Below are 14,117 nucleotides of genomic sequence, written 5' to 3' on the forward strand. Positions count from 1 at the left end.
TCTTTCCAAAAGCCAAATTTCTATGTGGCTCGGAAAATTATTAACCAATTAGATGAATGTGTATTTATTTATTTTTTATTATGATAAAAAAATATTGTTTATCATAATTATTAAAAGGATATTATATAAAATAAAGAAATTTTGTAATTTTATTATATGCAGTTAATTTTTAAAAATAATTATAAAATTTAAAGAGTAAAATAACAAAACAAATTATGTTGATAAAGGTAAATAAAGTGTTATTATAAGTAGTTAATTAAATTTTAAAAAATAATTCTAGAATTGGAAAAGTAAAATAATTTATATTAATAAAACAAAAATTGTAATAAAATATCAGTTATAAAGCATAAGACAGTTGTAAAATCAATTTTCTTTATTAATATCGGTGAAAACACGTAAAATTTGTATTTACTTATTTTTATATTATAAAAAATAATAAAATTATAGTATAAAAATTACAGTTTTATCGAAGACAATTTTATTTATTCTGTAAACGATATTTTATTAAAAATAATTATATTTAAAAAATAATTAAAAACAATTAAAATAAAAAAGAAAACATTCAGAATAAAATTGATATATGATTACTCGTTAAAAAGTAAAATTAAAAAAAATGTGTAACTAAAAAATAGAATCTTTTTATATAATATTATTTATAAAAATATAAATTATATTTTCTTTATATTTTAAGTAAATACGTACTTATTTTAAATTTATACAAAATATTATTAACAATTATTTTTTCTTTTTTTTCTTCATTTATTTTGCTTAAATTTTAATAAATATAATTTTATTTATATATTAATTTAATAATATTACAATATTTTATAATATCATATATATATATATATATTTAAAAAATAAATACATGTTTACATGCTAGTCAAATATAAAGAATTTCCAAAATATTTTTTTAAACAAAATAAAAATAATTCTCAGACAAAAATAAGTATAAACAAATTTCTGTATAATATATATAATTGACCTATATATCAACACACGTTTTTACATGAATTTGGTTAGCTTTTATCTCATTTTTTCTATAATCATATTAATATTTCCAACAATTGTAATATCAACATTAACATTTTACTTAAAAGTTGAATCCGTTTTTCTATTTGTGCCACGACTTTTTAATATATGCGTACATGTATAAACTGAAAGGAAATATTTTTAAGTATATTTAAAAACCAAACTAATAATTAAATATTTGAATTATAATAAAATGAGTTTTGTGTAGATTAGAAATTTAAAAGGCTCTCCTTTGGGTTTTTTTACTATAAAATAAAGACACAAACAATGATGATTGTAGGATCTGAACATCATCACAAATTCACATCCAAAGGATTCCAATTGTTAAGTGTTTGATAAATAAATTATGATGGACACTCCACTACATTCCACTTTCTTATTCAATAGGGTTCTTACTTATTATCAAGTTTTCTTGTGATTTTGTCTTCTCTTACTATTATTATCATCACTCATATCCTATGTTTCATGGTGGTTTATGTTTGCCAATTGCTAAATTGTGGGTCCAACATGCTTTGCACTTTTGCTATAGTTAAATCATCATTCTAAATGGATAACAACTCTCACTTTTTTTTCAATTGATATAAATATAGTGAAAATAAAGTAACACTATTAAAAATTATCATATTATATTGAATTTTTCTTGTAAATTTGTTAAAAAAAATTTAAAAAAAACTTTTTTCTGCTATTTTTTATAAGAATTTTAATTGATGGGTAATTCCTTCGTGAGTAATCATTTCCTACAAAATTATTAAATTTGTAAGTATTTTCTATAAAATTTGTTGCGAAAAGTGTTTTATACAAAATATTTTACAAGAAAATTGGTAACAATTTCTTTCAATTTTTTTCACAACAAAATTTGTAAGCATTTCCTACGAAAAAAATTTCAAAACAGAATTGACATGAAATATAAATTTTTTTAGTAGTGTAAATACTTTATTTTTAATGTATTAAAGATTTATTTTAATTATATTATTATTTGTTCTGGTACACAATAATCTAATATTAGAAGTCGAGATAAAAAACAATTTAAATACACATTTTTTTTTTCAAACGATTTTAAAAACAAAATCATGATCGGAGTTTCATACTCCAAAGCAAATAATACTTCAAATGAAGTGATTCATTCTAAGAATATTATTCCAAGAAACTTGAAGTTGGAATGTTGATAATATATATAGAGACGGGAACTCCCCTAACTTTCTATTAGGTCGATTTAGTACATTTTGTCTCATATCGACCTTGAATAGAGAATTTGTTATGTTACACCTAATAGTTTTACATCACTTAAAAATTGAAAGACAAAGACAATTAGTACACTTTCATCCTCTAACATTCCTTATGACTAATTAGAATACTTTTAGTGATATTATTTTAGAATTGAAACATGATTAAAGTATAATTAAAATAAATTTATTATTATAAATTATTATATGTGAACCTAATGGTATTTTATATTTGGATCCTATAGAATTGTTAATTAAGATTCATAATTTCTTTTACCTGAATAATAGATTCAGAATTCTCAAAATGATATTTAAAAGTATTTTCTTCATACATTCATAAAAAAATGACTTTCACCCATTACAAATTTTTCTCTAATAATGAATGTATGACTACTTTTGCTTTTTTATTAGATATAATTAAACTCAAACCATATGAATACTTTATTTAAATTTTTTAAAAGTTTATTTCAATTATATTATATTGTTTATATCTACGTGTAATACAAAGCCTCGGAAAATTCTACTTGTTCAAGCAAGATTTAAACTTAGAGAATACTTTACTTAAGCAACTTTAAAACTCTTAAGTTGTAATAATAATTGATTGATTATTATTAAGGGATTCCTATTGTAATTAATCAATTAGGTTTAGAATTTTTGAATTGAGTATATGATTGAAATTTATCAAAATAAATTTATTTTCAAGTTATTTACTTAATATATGGTTGTATGAAAGTTAACTCTCTCATTTTTCACATTACATTCTTCAATTTAATGCCAATTATTTAAAAAATCACTTCAATTTAGAATTTTATTTCTTCTACTTTATTATCTTTTTTTTCAAACAAAATAGTATATTTACACACAATGAAATTCATAAACAATCGTTTTTTAACTTTTACGACACTAGTCCTTAGAAATTTATACTCGAACATTTTATTACAACAAAAATCGTTTTAGGCAACAACACAAAATTGTGAGTTAAATCACAAAAAATGTACATTAAAATTTTTTAGATGTAATATAGGTGAGCGTAACTGTAAATAATATGTCACAATTTCAGTACGGTTAACAATTTTAAAATCATTGTTTAAAATCCTCGTAAAATGCAACAGTTTTGATATACATGTTTTTCAAAACTTCACATTTTTAATATTGTGAGCTCTTGACATTTTCAATATAAAATTAAAAGAAGGGAAGAAATTCAAAATTTTGCGGTTTTGAAACTAATTTTACATTTTTCAGTAAAAAAAGAGTGAGAAAATATTTTTAATCTAAAAACTTTAATTTTTAGTGTATTTTAAACAACTTTTTTTATAGATTGGTCCATACTTTTTAAAGAATAATATTTATATAAATGTTGTTTAAGATAGTTTTTAAGTCATGTCTAAAAAATATTATTTTTATAATATTTAAACCAATTTTTTATATTTGTGATCTTATCTATTATTGTTTAAAGTTATTTTTGTTGTAAAATCTCTCGTGCCTGCATTCGTTAAAATCCTTAATCTTTTTTCTGCTATTTCTTCATGTTGGCATACAAAGTGTGAGTAGAGATAATCATCATATATTGTCCTCAATAATCAAACATCACATCACTTTTGAATTGGCGATACTTATTTTCTACTAAGGCCATGTTCGAATCTATGACAATAAGCAGCAGCACAAGAATATTTTCAGCTTCTCTCATAGCTCCTATACTAGCTAATCCAATAGCCATTGTTACACAAAAAAACCAACATGTTCATAAATGATCCAATAATAATCATCCCACAATTATCATTATAATATATTTTAATACCATGAAATCAAATTAAAGTAACAATGAGCATACAGAAAATGCAAAGTGGAAAAAAGAAAAGTAAAAATCAACTTCCAAACAAGGACTTAAAATTATGTATAAGCAGAAGATGTGAAAATGGTTGTCATAATCGTTGGAGAGACTTTGTGGTAAGGGATAGGAGACAACATGAATCTTTAAAGCATCACTTCCTTGGGCCCATCTACCATTATATTAATCAACCACTCAAATACCTTTTATAATTATTTTTATACTTAGGCTTATATATGGATTATCATAAAATATAGTAATGTATCATACTTTATCAAATAATATTGGTAGGAAGTCTTACATCGATTAGAGATATATTTAAACATATTATATATGTTAGAAATGAAGTTTAAGCTTAACTCAATTCCTTCATAACCAGCAAGTAAGTTGAGGTTTGCACTCCACTTATGGAAAATGATTTTTTGACTATTAAATATTGACAACTTTCTCTTACAATTTTAGGTGTCATCTTTTATGTGGTTTTCCATTTTTTCTTTTTTTTCATTCTCAATATTCCAAAACCATTTAGAAGATAACACCTCATGTTGTAAGAGAAAGTTGTCAAAAATTAGTAGTCAAAGTATCATTGTCCCTCCACTTATATAATATGAAATTATTTTATCTATAGTCGATGTGAGACTTCCAACAACACGACCATTTTCAACAGATGAAACCCTTATTCAGAACTTGATGAAGCCATGCATAAATGGTTACTTCAAAAGGGAACAACCATCAATTAAGATCACTTGTGCTTTGGAAATTATAATTGCTGTGGTGAGGACCAGTCATGATAGCTATGATGCCTAGAAACTTTGGTGTATATGTGGTGTGAGGCTATCATATCAATCATATATAACAGACTATAGAGAGTTTCAAATTTTAAGCATATGTTGGCACCATCATCAGTTATAATTAATCTTTTGGAACTTATATGCACAAACGCTTTCACTGATTCTATTCTGAAATTATATCATTTCATGACTGTTGGTGGTGGTCTTCGAATTTCATCATGCAGCGAAGGGAAATTTTGAAAGAATGCAAGTTATTACAACGAATTTTGAAAGCAATAATATTCGAAAGCACAGCACTAACTCGTGAATAAGGTCTTGTTTGTGCTGAATGGAACTCCTATTCATGCACCTTTTTTTTTCTCTGAGGAGGGTCTTATCATCATCCTTCATATGTAAGGCAAGGATTGAAGGTTGTCATCTAGCTAGCACACTGTTATCTAGTGGATACTGCAAAAAGCCTGCATGGTTTTAATGCATTCCAACTTGCATTTCAGTTTCAACCATTTGAGTTTGAGGGACCCCTAAGCATCAAACATAAATTATTGGCACTATATACTCTCACTCCATGCACTATCATTTAACTTCAAACTTAAGAATCACCACAATTCTATATGTTGTAGCATGCAGCTGAAATCTCAAGGTTCATCTTTTCATAGGGCTGCTGCAATCCTTATATAATATCTAGTTTTACGTTTGAGATGTATATATTTTAGTGTATTAACAATCTTATATCAATCAGAAATAAGACAAAATTATAATATATAAATAAATACAAATCTCGCTTGATAATAGGATCACAGTCTTAAATCTATTTGTAACATGAATATTTGAAAACTCAAAAGAAAATACTCAGATCTTTTATCTCTTTTTCTTGATCATATCAACTACTTATCCTTTAACTCTTTCTTGGTGTAGTACAGGAATAAAGATATTCTATGTTGTGGCAAAAAGAATATATGTTTGTATTGCAACAAACTTTGACGTTGTATAGATTATATGCTAAGAAAAACAGTGACTAAAGGGAGTGTGGTTGAATTTAGGTTGGATTCTGTCCAATGGCAACTATATCCCACCAAATAAATGAATGTCAAGTTGAGCATTTGCATAATTAATCACATGTTTTAATAATCTTATGGAGTGAGTGGTTGGAGTTGTGTGGTTCTACGAGATACGAGAGAAATTTTAAATGAATGAGTTGTGAACAAATTTCCTATGAGATATAAATTATATATATATATATATATATATATATATATATATATATATATATATATATATATATATTTGCATCTGATTTGATTAAATTACATTCGATTTGATTATATATCTATATCATATAAATGCATATATATCTAAGTAAAAAAAAAATTCTAGCGTAAAAGCAGTGCGGAAAATAAAATATATGTTGCATATGGCAATAGCCGCTAAAGTATTCCATTTGGACCAACAATACTAGAATATATTGTCATCCCTCGACATCAATAACTTTCTTCCCCTACATTTCGATGTAATTTGTTTTTTCATTTTATCCTTTTTGAATTATACAACTTCAAAGTACAAATAACTTCTAAATTATGTAACTAATTTTTTTTTTCTTTGAAAGATATTCTTATTGTATAATTCAAAAGTAATAAATAACTTTATGCAATTGGGAAACCAAATGGTTTACGAATTTCACAAGTCAAAAATCATCTTTAACTTTCAAGTTATATAATTAATATATATATATATAATATAAAAAAAATTTAAATATTATTTTTTATTTTCAAACTACATAGTTCAAAGATAATAAAATTTGTTGGTTAAATTATGTCTTTGGTTCCAATTTTTGTAAGAAAATATTAATTTGGTCCCCTTTTTATTTGTATTAATTTGGTCCCTATTTTGGAAAATTTGATCCAATTAGGTCATTTGTGTTAGTACTATATGACATTAGAGAGATGTCACGTGTCAATTTGTGTGTCACATTAAAAAAAAATAAAAAATAAATTGTCATGTGTGTTACATGGTAGTGACAATGGTAGTGCTCCATTAAATGTCACGCCAGGTGTCATGCTCTCCGTCTCGATCTGGTTCCTGTATCTTTATTTTTATCTCAATTGTGTCTTCATTTTTTTTAAAATTGAACAATTTCATCTCCTTCAAATTGAAACAAAATTTATATTTAATATATATGTTATACAAATATTTTTATTCAAATTGATATTTTTATTATATATTTTTAACAAAATTATTTAAACTTATATTCCACATTCAAATCTTTTAAAAAAATTTCAAAATTTAAATTTATTTGTTTTAAATTGTTCTAAAATTGTTTTAAATTATTTTAATATTTTACATTTGAATTTATATCTATATATTTTTAAACTCACTCAAAACGTTTGTATATAAATTATTAAATTTTGAAAATTTTGAAAATACAAATTATTTGAAATATAAATTTAATTAAATCATTAAATTTTTAACAAAATTCAACCATCCATCCAATTTTGAAAAAATATTGAAAGAAACAGATATTGTTACACACGATTATGGACCGAAACTTAAGCGACTTAATTTGGGCTTCAATAGAAACTATATGGGTTCACTAATACTAAGGCCTTTTTTTCTGGTGCTCCTTTCATACGAACTGCATCTCCATTTTAAGAGAAAAAGACTAAACTACACCTCACTAATGCCACGTCACAACTATCTCGTTGTGGAAATTCCGTTCCAAAAATTTTGTTATGGAAATTCTTTTTCAAAAGTATTATTCGGGAAATTTGAAAAACTAGTTTTAAAATAATCTAACAACAGATAATCCAAAAGTCATTTCTACAAAAGATAAATGTCATTTTGAAAACTATGCGGGTGCAGTTAGAAATTCTGGAGAGACAAGAAGTAAAATTAGAACCTTAAGAATCCATTAGAGTTGGGCTTAATGAGACTTTCATACTATAAAACTTTAGTTTGCTTTTTAAGTTTTTACTAATATTTCATTTCTCTGTTATGACAAAAGGTAACTTTCAATTTTATTGATTTGAAAGATCCTAGAAAAGATACACTACCACAAAAATTTATATTTCCTATTAATTTTGTTTTGAAAATTTTATTGTACTTACAAATTTTGTTGTGAAATAAAATTTGTAAGAAATTACTATCAATTTTCTTACAAAATATTTTGTACAAAACACTTTTAGCAACAAATTTTATAGGAAATACTCAAATTTTATAATTTTGTAAGAAATGATTACCCACAAAGGAATTACTTGTTAATTAAAATTTTTAGAAAATATGACAAAAAAAAAATTTCTTTTGCAAATTTTTTTAATAAATTTATAAAAGAATCTCATGTAATATAAGAATTTATAATAGTAATACATGTAATATAAGAATTTATAATAGTAATACATTGATTTGTTAATATTTATACTTATGCAAAAAGGTAAAATAATGCACGTCTTTAACTTTGTAGAAGCCTGGGTAAGCCTTTTTCAAATGTAACTTTTAAATTTGTTTAATTTTGATTAAAAGCAAGTTTAAAGTTAAATGTTTTTTTTTATTTAACTATTAAAAGCTATTTCGATAGATAAAAGAAAAATAATTAGTTCAATTCGCAGCATAGTATTATTAAGAAGACAAAAAATGCACAAATGCATATCTTGTTCCTTCAATTATGACACTTTTTACAAGCACAGTTTCTTTAATTACATTAATTACATTAATCCTTAAACACACTTTTTTAAGTCCAATAATAGTTTGGATTCTTTATTGTTCTTCTGATGTGTCTTCAGAATACCAAAACAATGTATCTTTAATGTTCAGCAAATAACAGTAAAAAAAATCAACAGAAAAACCGGACTCGTCTATCTAGTAATTACCTAATTTTGTGGTTAGAAGTATAGGATTTAAGTTAATTAATAGGAGGGAATAAGTAGGGTTAGACTATAAAAAAGCGATTTGAAAGAGAAGCACTTTTAAGTCAACAAGGGTCCTCGAGTGCCCGTGACAAACGTAATATTGTTGGAATAAGTCAAAACAAAAATCCGTGACACCAAGAAATGATTGATTTTATGATTAGGGTTGTGTTTGGTTAAGATAAATAATAGCACACTCATAATACTGAATCTTCTTTTTTTTCTATGTTCAAGTGGGAAACGTGAAAATTTTCACGTTGTGTTACTTACTTCCCAATTAAGATGTGTACGCACGAAGCAACTCACCATAGTTAACTTTACAATTGAAAATGTAGGGTAATAATAAACACTTTTGCAATTTTATCTTATTCATGATCCTAGTTAACTTTTCTTTCGAAACGTACGAATTTATCAAGTGAGTTTTTTTGTCTTTTGGGAACATAGTGTTTTTCTTTTCATATACATTATTATATATTTGTTGAATTCTTTCCATATTTTAAAAACAAATCTTACTTGTCCATAAAGTGTGTTAAATTTTGTCCGTGGTTGTTGATTTTATGTGGACGAAGGCTAATCATATAATTATATAATATAGAAAATTAGTTCATAAATATATTGAAAAATTAGTTTATGACTATATTCCTTCAATTAAAATGTGACAAGTGTCAACTAAAAATTATAAAATATATGTCAAACGAACGATCATCCACATTTTTTTTTTATCTAGACTACTTTTGTTAATCCTATTCAATTTCAACAATTAGGTCAATACCCTATTGGCCTTATCTTTTAATATCAGCGATTTAATTATAAATGATAAGGATTATTTTGGTTAAACAGAATATTACAATTTCTTTTTTTATATTTGACACTAAAAAAATTACTTATTCTTTCAAGGAATAGTTGATAATATCATATTTTAGGTGATTTTTATTTTTTTTTAAGAAAATTATTTAATTATAATTGTAACAGTAGACAAAACAAAATAGTTATTGATATAAATATATTTATTTTCGACGGGGTCGAATATAAGACAAAAAATTTATATAAAAATTAAGAAATGCATTAATCAAATTCATACCATCTCATCTTATTATCATTTTTAAGCGCTAGAAGCTAATTAAAATTAAATTTGTTAATAATTTAAGTGTGAGTTTAAATCTTATATTGAGTATAAATAAACAAATTGAGTATCTTATAAAGTAAAATACCTATAAATCAATTTACTTCTCAAGTAAAACTTATACATTATCATCTTACCTTTAACCACAATTATAACAACTATAGAAAACTCTAATCTTGAAATCCTGTTTATAGCTAGAATTCTTGAATTATTCTATTAAATTTTTTTTAAAGATGTTGATTTAATGCCTGTTGTTGTTGTTTTAGTTATTCAATTATTTATTTTTATCTTTAATAAATATTGATTTAGTTTGTTGTTAAATGGTAATTATTTTAAATTATATTAAAAATATAAATGTTTACACAAACACGAAGCCTAATTTATATAAAGAATTGAAATGAATAAAAAATATAATTTTTTTAGTTATTGATAATATGTAATTATCTCATTTTAAGATTTGATTCAATAATCAAACATTTCTTTACTTTTTATTTTTACCACTTTAATTAGTTTTGTGAAACACTAATACAACCTAATTTCTTTTAGTATTTTAACTAAATTTACAACTTTCAATTATCTTTTCACCTAATTTTACCACATATAATGAAAACTATCACTAATTCTCAAGTTGAGGTTGGTAATTATTGGTGTTTATTTTTCTACTAAATAATGCTGAATTTGATCAAAAGAATAGTTCATAATTTCCCACTGTTTAGTTATAGTTTGATAGGCACTTTCTTCAAAAGTTTTATACGAACCTTAATAAAATTAAATTTAACTTATCAGCCTGAAAATATGTTTATCTTTATTTAAGAAAAGCGATAATAAAATTAGTGTCTTTCCTAATGAGAGTTTTACCTAACATACCCACGATATTTCAATAAAAACTTACATCGTATTCTCCCCATTAACACTACATAACAAGAGTGGAGTCAGATTTATAATAATATCATTTTCAATTCAAAAATATAAGTTTATAAGTATTTGTTTTCATATGATAGTTTAATATTTTTATTTTTTATATCTAACATGAAATTTAGACTCATACTTCTTTTTAACATTAAAAAAATATGTTAAAGTCATTAAATAAATAAATAATTTTCCAACTTTTACCAACACTAACCAGCAAAAATCAACATTAAATGATTATTAGCATTGTTTTTGCGTCGCACGATCTAAAGTCATGACGCTAATTTTTTAGTATCGACATTTAAGACTAACTCTAACAAGCATCAATTTAATCGACGTTAAATGTTAAGTCATCACAAATGTTTAAATTGATCTTTTTTTATTAAAGTATTTTAGTGTTGCTCAAGCCGCGCTAGTATAATTTTCATTTTAAGTTGATACTAATATCAGGAAATTAAAAAAAAAAGTTTCATATAGTACGTACGTCCATTTTTAACAAATGTAAATGAAAAAATAGAAAAAAAAGTGTAATGGATGAAAGAGATGAATGTGTATAAGAGAGATAAATGTGAATGAAAAAATGTGTATAGAGGAAGGAGATGATGACAAGAATGTGGATGAAGATAAGAGGAGAATAATATGGATGGAAAATGAGAAAAATAATGTAGATGAATATGTGTGGACGAAAGATATGAGTGTAGATGAAATATGAGTGTAAGAAAATTTATGAATATGAGCAAAAGAAAATGAGTATAATGAGATTTATATAGGAAGTAAGACAAGAAGATTATAAGTAAAGAGATTTGTTATCTTTAAATATGAATCGTTAGACTAAAATTAACTAAGATTTATATTCAATATGAAAAACACACACAAATTCAAAATATATAACTTAACATTATCTTGGTCGATCCTAACTTAAATAAATATAAATATTAAAAATAAATTAAGTTAATATCTTTGAGCTCACATTAACCTTTCTTTCATCTCTTTTATCATGACGTTTATTAAAATAATATTAACTTTATTTATTTTAAATTATTTATATTTACTATCCGCTTAACCCGTACTAACTAAAATAAATAAATAAAAATTAACGTTCACATCTTTCTTTCAATATTTATTTTAGTTTCTTTTTTTATAATTAGATTCGCTTAATCAATGTTAATTTAAATAAATATAAACATTAAAAATAATAAAGTCAGTATTTATTAAATTAATGTTAATTTTATTTATTTTTAACATTTATTGTAGTTAACTTTGCTAAGCCAATACTAATACAAAATATTTGTTTAATTTAAAAAATGTAAATTCAATTTTATCTTTTTTAATATTTTCTTTTTTAAATTAATCATTTTGTGTCATACTAGAGTTGATTAAGCTTATGGTAATAGTATCGCAATTTCGCCGACACCAATAATTAAAAATTAACATGATGATGTATGTTTTTCTCCAAGCATCGAAAAAAAAAGAGCGTATTATAGTAAATAAATGAAACATGATGTAGGAAAACACAGATCATAGAATCTATTTTGCTTGCATTATTATTGAAATGAAGAATTTTCCAGTTATATATATGTTTTCAAATCGTGTTTCTGATTAAAATTTATAACAATAATTTTGTTAAACATGGTACCTGTAAATAAAACTGAATTGATCATAAAGATGGTAAATAATAATGTTCTAAATGTGGTGTGAAAAATGAGATAAGAATGACATAATAATGACGTATGATTATAAAAATAAAATTTTATTTTTAAGAGTAAAAAAATGAAAGAAGTATGTGAAATAATTAGAAAGTGGGTCCATTGTTGATTTTAGGGGAGAGGGGTCGGTGAGGGTTTTTTGCTTTATAGAAAGTGAGGGAAAGTGGGGCATGGTGGGCCCCACTACTCTAGTAATAGGAGAAGAGAAAGACCAAAAATTTGAATGAAATCAATGTCAGAAATCAAAAGCTCAAATGGAAAAAAAGAGTTCTGTTTGTATACAACTCTTTTAAGGACAATAGTCCCAATTTAGGGACCACAAACCCTCCCATAGTTTCTCATAATCACTTCTTTTCACTCTCATACACTCACACCCCTATATTCTTCAATTATTTTTTAAGGGTTAAATATATTTTTATCTCTTAATTTTTAATAAATTTTAGAATTAGTCTATTTTAAAATTTTGGATCAATTTAGTTCTTTTAATCAAATTTTGTTAAGTTTATTTGATGTTTCGTACGTATTTCAAGATCGTATTTGAGTTATTTGTACTATTTGATACATTTTTGCTTTAATATTAAGTCAAATACTATTATGAAATGCATTTGAAATGTCAAATAAACTTAATAAAATTTGATTAAAATGACTAAATTCATGTATTTCAAAAGATGAAGAATTAAATTGGTCTAATATTTTGAAATGGACTAATTCCAAAATTCACTGAAAGTTAAGGGACAAAAAGCATACTTAACCTTTATTAATAACGGATTTGATAGCAAGTGATATGATAAATCTAACAAACAACAAATTTCTCAACAATGAATGACACAATAGGCAAAATAAATAACAAATTTCACTATGACAGTCTTTAACTCATAATTCTAATACCATAAATAAACTTTAAGTCTAATTCAATTTCACAAAATTGACTTGTAAAATAAAATTTACATTCCCTTATATATTGGAAACTCACTTTATCTATTATCAATGTGATTTTCGATGCTTATAAAATTAATCTCCAAAAGTAATTAAATTTAATTTTTTTAATGAGATTTCTGTGTATATTAACTTGTTACTGTCAATGACAGATATTGGGTTCAGAAAAAAAAGTGAGATTGTGAGTGAAGAATTAAAGTGTGTCTCTTGATTGATGAACATATATTTGAGTGAGATGAATGAGAAGAGAATAAAGAGAGCTTTTAAGTGTGAGGGTGTTGGATTTTGTTGAGTAGTGTTATATATATATATATATATATATATATATATATATATATATATATATATATATATATATATATATATATATATATATATATATAAGGGAAAAAATTATTGTATGTGGTGAGTATCAATAGTATTTGTTGTTAGGTGAGAGTGCTTTTGTTTCAGCTCCTCATGAAAAGAAAAAGAGAGAAAAATAGAAAAAGAATACTTCATTCAAACCAAAAATAGTCAATATGATGTTCTTATAATTTTTCATTCTTTTAATCCATTTTAGTATATACTTTTTTTTTTACTTTATGTGTTTGTATTTCAATCTTTATTATCCTGTTCTAACATTTTAGAAAAAAGAAATTTATATCCTGTATTGGATTGTAATTTTATCTAT

This window comes from Vigna unguiculata, chromosome 4 (assembly GCF_037176805.1).
Source record: "Vigna unguiculata cultivar grain cowpea cultivar isolate G323 ecotype 2 chromosome 4, ASM3717680v1, whole genome shotgun sequence".
Classification (NCBI taxonomy): Eukaryota; Viridiplantae; Streptophyta; class Magnoliopsida; order Fabales; family Fabaceae; genus Vigna; species Vigna unguiculata.